Here is an 8,804-nt window from a genome sequence, read left to right as displayed (position 1 = left end):
TCTAAGCGCATCATAGGCAAAGGCAGGTGGATCTGTGAGTTTGAGGTCAGCATGATCTACAGAGTGAGTTCTAGGACAGCCAAGCTTAGCAGCCAAGGAAAGTTTTTGGAAAATGTATTTGAGTGAGGGTTGCATATTCTAGCTCTAGGAAGCAAAAGAACTTGTCAACTTTGGCCACATGGCTCTGGTTTTAGTGTCAAGGATACAGGAAAGAGCTGTGGAATCTCCCTTCAATGCTAAGGAAAGCTTCAGAGTCCAGGAGAGTGTCAAGGCTGTCCAGAGGACAAGAGAGCCCTTTGCCTGAAGCTGTGCAGGTGAAGCCTGGATTGCTTTGGGAACCCCAAGATGTTGCAGATGCCAAAGTCATGGGGGTATCTGCTCTGGAAAGGTGCTAACAGAAAGTAGAACCAGCCCAGGGGAGAAAAGGGTGTTGCAGTCAACAAAGCTGAGAGAAATTAGAGAAATAAAGAGTGCTTTGATATGAAGCAGAGTTACAGAATGAGGGTCTGAGACCCTGCTGGCTTTAGGTCTTGCTTTGGTAGTATGTCTCACTATGGTTCCTTTCCTCCATTTGGAATGGTAATGTATATCTTGTGCCATTATATGCTGAAAATTATGTGATCTGCTTTTTGAATCTGATCTTACAAGGGATTTCAGTTAAGAGATTGTATGACTCTCAGAAGACACTTTGAACTTTGTACTTTTAAACAGTGTTGAGACTGTAATAGACTAGGGGACTTTTGGAGTTGGACTGAATGCACTTTTGCATTATGTGATGACTAACAGCAGGTGGGGGCCAGGGAGTGGAAGGTGATAAGTTCAATAGAAATGGCTCCATGGGCTTATAGTTTTGAATGCTTGGCCATTAGGGATTTACACTACTTGATAGGGATTAGGAGGTATGGCCTTATTGGAGGATGTGCGTTGTATTATGTAGAATTTAGTTTCCAGTTTCTTACCTCCTTTTTTAACTGTATTCCTACATAGATATTTATTTTGATGCTCTTCTACATGAGATTGCTTTGTTAATTTCCTCTTCAGACAGCTCAATATTAGTATGCAAAAACATAATTAATTTGCATAATTGTTTCTTCTTTTTTTCCTTCACTTAGTTATTTTTCTCCTTTTTATTAGATACTTTGTATTTACATTTGAGATGTTATCCCTTTCCCCTGCCCCTCTCCTACCCCGCCTCCAGTTGTCTTCACAAAGGTGCACTTTCTTCTGATCTCCCTCTCCACCCATTTTCCTTGGCATTCCCCTACATTGGGAAAACATGCCCTCTCTGGAACAAAAGCCTCTTCTCACATTGATGCCAGACACTGATATCTTCAGCTACATATGCACCTGGATCAACAGATCTCTCAATATGTGCTCTAAGGTTGGTGTTTTAGTCCATGGGAGTTTTGGAGGGTTTGGTTGGTTGATAATGTTATCTTCCCATGAGGTTAAAACCCCTTTCAGCTCCTTAGGTTCTTTATTTAGCAACCTCATTGGGATCACCGAGTTCAGACCGATGGTTAGCTGCAAGCACACTCACCTGTATCTATATGACTCTAACATAGTCCCTGAGGAGGCATCGCTGTCTGGTTCCTGCCAGTAAGTACATTTTGGGATCAGCTATAGTGCTTGGATTTGGCGACTGCATATGTGGTGGATCCCCAGGTGAGGCAGTTTCTGAGTGATCTTTTCTTCAATTCCTGTTCCTCTATTTGACCTTGCATTTCTTCCCATGAGAGTTTTGTTCTCTTTTCTAAGAAGGACTGAGGCATCCACATTTTGGCCTTCCATCTTTTTGAGCTTCATAATGTCTGTGAATTTTTTCTTGGGTATTCAGAGCTTTCTGGGGCTGGTATCTGCTTATCAGTGAGTGCATACCATGTGTGTGCTTTTGTGACTGGGTTACCTCTCTCAGGATGATAGTCTCTAGTTCCATCTAAAACATGTATTACACCACACACAATAATAGTGGGAGACTTCAACACCAGTCTCATCAGTGGACCGATCATGGAGACAGAACTGAACAGAGACACAGCAAAACTAGCAGAGGTTATGAACCAACTGGAATTAACAGACATCTACAGGACATTTCATCCAAAAACAAAAGAATATAGTTTCTCTCAGCACCTCATTGTACCTTCTCCAAAATTAACCATATTTGTTAGTCACAAAACAGGTCTTGACAGATAGAAGAAAATCGAAATACTCCCATGCATCTTATCAGAGCACCATGGACTAAGGCTGGTCTTTAATAACAACACAAACAACAAAAGCCCACATATACATGGAAGCACAATTGTTTCTTGAACATTGCTGAAGTTATTTTTTTTCAGTTCTGTGGAGTTTAGGTTTTTTCTACAGATAAAATTACAAGTTCAGTAATAGTGTCTGGGTTTGGTGTCAGTAGATGCAATGGATCCCCAGGTGGGCAGTCTCTGGGTGACCTTTCCTTCAGTCTCTTCTCCACTCTTTATCCCTGCATTTCTTTTAGACAGGAGCAATTATGGGTTAATAGTTTTGAGATAGGTGGGTGGCCCTATTTACATTTCATTCCTCAACCAGGGCCATGCCTAACCTTTGGATATGCTCTCCAAATCTTCTCTAAATCAAAAAAAAATCATTTGTTAGGTATTTCAGTTAATTTAATCTTTGTTGGGTCAAACCTAGACACTATTGTGGATACCAAGAAGTACATGCTGACAGGAGCCCGATACAGCTGTCTCCTGAGAAGCTCTGCCAGAGCCTGACAAATACAGATGTGAATGCTTATAGACAACCTTTGGGACACCAATAGAGGAGTTAGGGGAAGAACTGAAGGGGCTGAAGGGGTTTGCAACCCCATAGTCAGAACAACAATATCAACCAACCAGACCCTCCAGAGCTCCCAGGGACTAAATTACCAACCAAAGAGTACACATGGAGAGACCCATGGCTCCAGCCACATAAGTAGCAGAGGGGCGTCCCTTGGTCCAGTGAAGGTTCAATTCCCCAGTGTAGGGGAATGCTAGGGCTGGGGGTACAGGAGTGGGTGTATGGGTGAGGAAGCACCCTCAGAGAAGCAGGGGGAGGGGGATGGAATAGGGGGTTTTAGAAAGGGAAACTGGAAATGGAGGACAACATTTGGAATGTAAATAAATAAAATAACCAATAAAAAATAAATTACAAGTTTAGGTTGACTTCTTCATTTTTATAACAGATAGGTTTTATGTCTGCAACTAGTCTAAGTCCTCTGATCAGTTTTATGTTGAGTAGTAGCGGCAAAAGGAGGAATTATTCTCTCTCTCTCTCTCTCTCTCTCTCTCTCTCTCTCTCTCTCTCTCTCTCTCTCTCTCATTTTACATGTATGTATGTATGTATGTATGTATGCATGCATGCATTTTATATGTATGTACCTAATTGTTTATTTCTACATGAGTGTAGGAGTTAATTGAGGTGATGTAAGTGTTTGAACCACACCCAGGCCCTTTACAATGACAGTAAGCACTATTAATCACTGAGATACCGCTCTGGCTCCTCTTTGGTTTTTTATTTGTTTTAAGAGAGGTTTGTTTGCCCCAAACTGGCCTTGAACTTTTTTGTAACAAAGGATAACTTTGAACTCCTAATCTTTCTGCCTCCACTTCAGTGCTGTGACTACAAGCCAGCATTACCAGACCCAGCTGAATTCTTGTCTTATGCATGATCTTAGATGAAAAGGTTCAAGTTTTTAACTGTTTTGTATGACTTTAAATATGAGCTTTTTACTGTATAGTTTTATTGAGTTTAAGGACTGACTTTCCTTCTTCATTTGTTGAGTTCTTATCTTGATAAGGCATTGAATTTTGTTGTCCTAAGAAGATTAACTGTGCTGGTTAGTTTTTGTCAACTTGATTCAAGCTAGGGTCATCTGGAAAAAATAAACATCAATTAAAGAATTGCTTCTATCAGATTCGCATATAGGCAAGTCTGTGGGGACATCTCCTTGACTGATGATTTATGTGGGAGGGCCCAGAGGTGGTACAACCCCTAGCAAGAAGGTCTGAGTTATGTAAGAAAGCAAGCTGTAAAGCAGGCAAACCTGTAAGCAGCATTTCTCCATAAGTCCTGTCTCTATTTTTTCTAGAGTTCCTCTGCTGACTTCCCACACCGATGAACTGTGATTGACATGGTTACGCACAAGATAGTTGCCCCATGTCAGGACGGAATACCTACAAACATGGGAATCCGTTGTTTTGTGTTCGGCTGTAATAGTAATGTAAATCTGAATGAACTAGATGAAGAAAAATAATCTGCTCTCAGTTAAGGTCAGTCCCTCAGGTCAGAGGCCAGAGCAGACAATATTTGATTTAACAAAAGTGTATTATCATGTCACTGACTTTATGTGTAAGAAATATTCATGTGTGTTAACATACTTAAACTTTCCTAATAAATTAAGAGGTGTTGCTTTTACCCACCTGTGTTTAGGTGATAAAATAAAATTTCTTTTGATTTTTATTCCTTGGCTAGGTGCATATGCTGTGGTAATTAATCAAGGCTTTTTATTAATCTCATCATCAGCATTTGATTTGCTCACTTCAGTATGTCAAATAACTATAGCTATACATTGAAATGCACAAAAATATATCTGTAATTGGACACATTCAAACACTTTAAAATTTATGAATATGCTTTGTCTACTTGCAACTATCATGTCTGTGCAACTGTCATCAAGAAACAATAGCCAGACTCTGGGTAGAGTTCATGAAATCCTGCAGAAGAGGGGAAAGAAAAATTGTAGGAGCCAGAGGGGTCAATGACTCCACAAGGAAACCCAAAGAAAAATAATCTTGTGTTCATAGGGACTCACTGAGATGGAACCAACAGTCAGGTAGCATGCATGGGTCCCCTACGTAGAAGCTACACTTGTGTAGCTGGGTGTTCTTGTGGGACACCTAACAGTGGGAATGGGGGTGCCTTTCTTTGGCCTGCTCTTGGGGCTCCTTTTCTCCTACTGGGTTACCTCCTCATGCTGCCTTAAAACGAAAGGAGGTGCCTAATTTTATTGCAACTTAATAAACCATGTTTGGTTGACATCCCTGGAAGGCCTGCCCTGTTCTGAAGGGAAATAGAGGAGGAGTAGATGGGGAGGGAGGAGGTGGGAGATGGAGGAAAAAAGAGGAACTGAGGTCAAGGTATAATATATGGAGAATAAACTGATAAATAAAAATGAGTGAAAAAGAAACCTGAGTGTTATATGCCTTGCAATCTTCTTTATTTTGAAAAGTAAAAATATTCAGTCACATTTCGAGTTTCTCAAATAAATTCCCACTTACAAATGCAAATATGTGCTTTGAAAGTATTTCAAAAGTATTTTTCAAGAGTAACATTTTTACACTTCCAGTTGGTATTCAACATAGTAATGCTTTGAGCTTTCCAGAATTTAGATTTTAGGAACTTTGATGTTTTAACATTTATGATGATGGCATCCAGAATTTTTCTTTTCAGAATTTTGATCCCAGGGCAGTATAATTTATTTCTGAAGCCATCTGGTCCTAAGCTTTACTTTGTAGGGAGAGTTTTGATTGTTTATATAATCTCCTTAACTATTATAAATCTGGTCATAGTTTATATTTCTTCATAATTCACTCAGTGGGCTTTATGTTTCTAGGAATTGATTCATTTCTTCTGGTTTACTTTTTCATTTTTGTGGCAGCAGTTATAATTTATCTCCTGAATTAAAAAAAAACATTATTGGATATTCTCTGCATTTACATTTCAGATGTTATCCCCTTTCCCCAATACCCTCCACCCCACCCCCGTCCCATTGACTCCATGAGGGTGCTCCCTATCTCAATCACCCTCTCCTTCATTAGGACATTGGCATTCCCCTACACTGGGAAAATGAAACTCCACTGGACCAAAGGCCTCTCCTCCCACTGATGCCAGAGAATGCTGTCCTCTGCTGCATATGTACCTGGGGCCATGGATCTCCTCATGTGATCTCATCAGTTGGTGTCTTGGTCCCTGGGATCTGTGGTGGGTTTGGTTAGTTAACAATTTTGTTTTTCCCATGGGGTTTCAGACCCTTTCAGCTCCTTCAGCCCTTCCTCTAGCTCTTTCATTGGGGTCCTTGTGTTCAGTCTGGTGGTTAGCTGCAAGTATCCTCCTCTGTATCAGTATGACTCTGGCAGATCCTCTGATGAGGCATCCATACCAGGTTTCTGGAAGTAAGAACTACTTGGCATCAGCAATAGTGCTTGTGTTTAGTGGCTGCATATGGGGTGGATCCCCTAGTGAGGCAGTATCTAGGTGATCTTTTTTTTTAATCCCTGCTCCTCTATTTCTCTCTTTATTTCCTCCCATGAATGTTTTGTTCTCCCTTCTAAGAAGGACTGAGACATGCTCTTTCTGGTATTCCTTCTCTTTGAGCTTCATAAGTAATGTGAATTGTTTCTTGGGTATTCAAGATTTTTGGGTTAGTATCTGTTTATAAGTGAGTACATACCATGAGGTTTTTTTTTTTTTTTTTTTTTTTTTTTTTTTTTTTTTTTTTTTTTTTTTTTTTTTGTGACTAGTTTACCTCACTCAGGATGATAGCTTCAAGTTCCATCCATTTGCCTAGGAATTTCATGAAGTCATTGTTTTTAATAGCTGAGTAGTACTCCATAGTGTATATGCACCATAATTTCTGTGTCTATTCCTCTGGTGAAGGACATGTGATTTCTTTCCAGCTTCTGCCTATTATAAATAAAGCTGCTATGAACAAGGTGGAGCATGTGTGCTTGTTAGATGTTGGAACATTTTTGGATATATGCTCAATAGTGGTAGTGCTGGGTCCTCAGGTAGTAAATACTATGTCCAATTTTCTGAGGAACAGCCAGACTGATTTTCAGAGTTGTTGTACCAGCTTTCAACCCCACCAACAGTGGAGGAGTGTTTCACTTTCTCCACATACCCACCAGTATCTGATGTCACCTGAGTTTTTTGATTTTAGCCATTCTGACTGGTGTGAGGTGGAATCTTAGGGTGGTTCTGATTTGCATTTCCCTGATGACTAGGGATGTTGAGCATTTCTTTAGATGCTTCTCAGCCACTCAATATTCCTCAGTTGAGAATTCTTTATTTAACTCTGTACCCCATTTTTAATAAGATTATTTGATTCTCTAGAGTTTAACTTCTTGAGTTCTTTGTATATATTGGATACCAGCCCTCTATCAGATGTAGGATTAGTAAAGATATTTTCTGAATCTGTTGGTTGTTGGTTTGTCCTTTTGACAGTGTCCCTTGACTTACAGAAGCTTTGCAATTTCATGAGGTCCCATTTGATCATTTTTGATCTTAGAGCATATGCCATTGGTGTTCTGGTCAGGAAAATTTCCCCTGTGCCTACATGTTCCAAGCTCTTCCCCACTTTCTCTTCTATTAGTTTCAGTGTACCTGATTTCATGTAGAGATCTTTGATCCACTTGGACTTTAGCTTTGTCTATTTTTATTCTTCTGCATGCTGACTGCCAATTGAATCAGCACCATTTGTTGAAGAGGCTCTTCTTTTTCATTGAATGTTTTTAGCTTCTTTGTCAATGATCAAGTGACCATAGGTGTGTGGGTTCATGTCTCGGTCTTGGGTTCTATTCCTTTGATCTGCCTGCCTGTCTCTGTACCAATACCATGCAAGTTTTTCACAATTGATCTCCAATACAGCTTGAGGTCAGGGATGGTGATTCCCCAGGAATTTCTTTTATTTTTGAGAATAGTTTTTGCTATCGTTTTTGTTTTGTTACTCTAAATGAATTTGAAAATTGCCTTTTCTAACTTTATGAAGAATTGAGTTGGAATTTTGATGGGGATTGCATTGAATCTGTAGATTCCCTTAGGCAAGATGGCCATTTTTACTATGTTGATCCTTCCAATCGATAAGCATGGGAGATTTTTCCTTCTTCTGAGGTCTTCTTGAATTTCATTTTTCAGAGACTTGAATTTCTTGTCATACATATCATTCACTTACTTGGTTAGGGTCACCTCAAAGTATTTTATATTCTTTGTGACTATTGTGTAGGGTGTCGATTCACTAATTTTATTCTCAGTTTGTTTATCCTTTGAGTAAAGGAAGGCTACTGATTTGTTTGAGTTAATTTTATATCCAGCCACTTTCCTGAATTTGTTTATCAGCTGAAAAGTTATGTGGTTGAATTTGTTGGGTCACTTAAGTATACTATCATGTCCTCTGCAAATAGTGATATTTTGACTTTTTCCTTTCCAATTTGGATCCCTTTGACTTCTTTTTACTGTCTTATTGCTCTGAATAGGACTTCCAGTACTGTATTGACTAGGGGGAGAGTGGGCAGCCTTGGCCAGTCTCTGATATTAGTGGAATTGCTTCAATTTTCTCACCATTAAGTTTGATGTTGGCTACTGGTTTCCTGTATATTGCTCTTAATATGTTTAAGTATGAGCCTTGAATTCCTGATCTTTCCAAGACTTTTAACATGAAGGGCTGTTGAATTTTGTCAAATGCTTTCTTAGCATCTAAAGAGATGATCAAGAGGTGTTTTTTAAAATTTCTTTATGTAGTAGATTACATTGATCGATTTCTGCGTATTAAACCATCCTTGTATTTCTGGGATGAAGTCTACTTGTTCATGGTGAATGATTGTTGTGATGTGTTCTTGGATTCAGGTTGCAAGAATTTTATTGATTATTTTTTGCATCAATGTTCATGAGGGAAACTGATTTAAAGTTCTTTTTCTTTGTAGGGTCTTTGTGTGGTTTATGAATGAGTGTAATTGTGGCTTTGAGGAATGAATTGGGTAATATTCCCTCTGTTTCTATTTTGTGGAATAATTTGG

This window comes from Micromys minutus, assembly GCF_963924665.1.
Source record: "Micromys minutus genome assembly, chromosome: X".
NCBI lineage: Eukaryota > Metazoa > Chordata > Mammalia > Rodentia > Muridae > Micromys > Micromys minutus.
Note: the sequence above shows the minus strand (reverse complement) of the source record.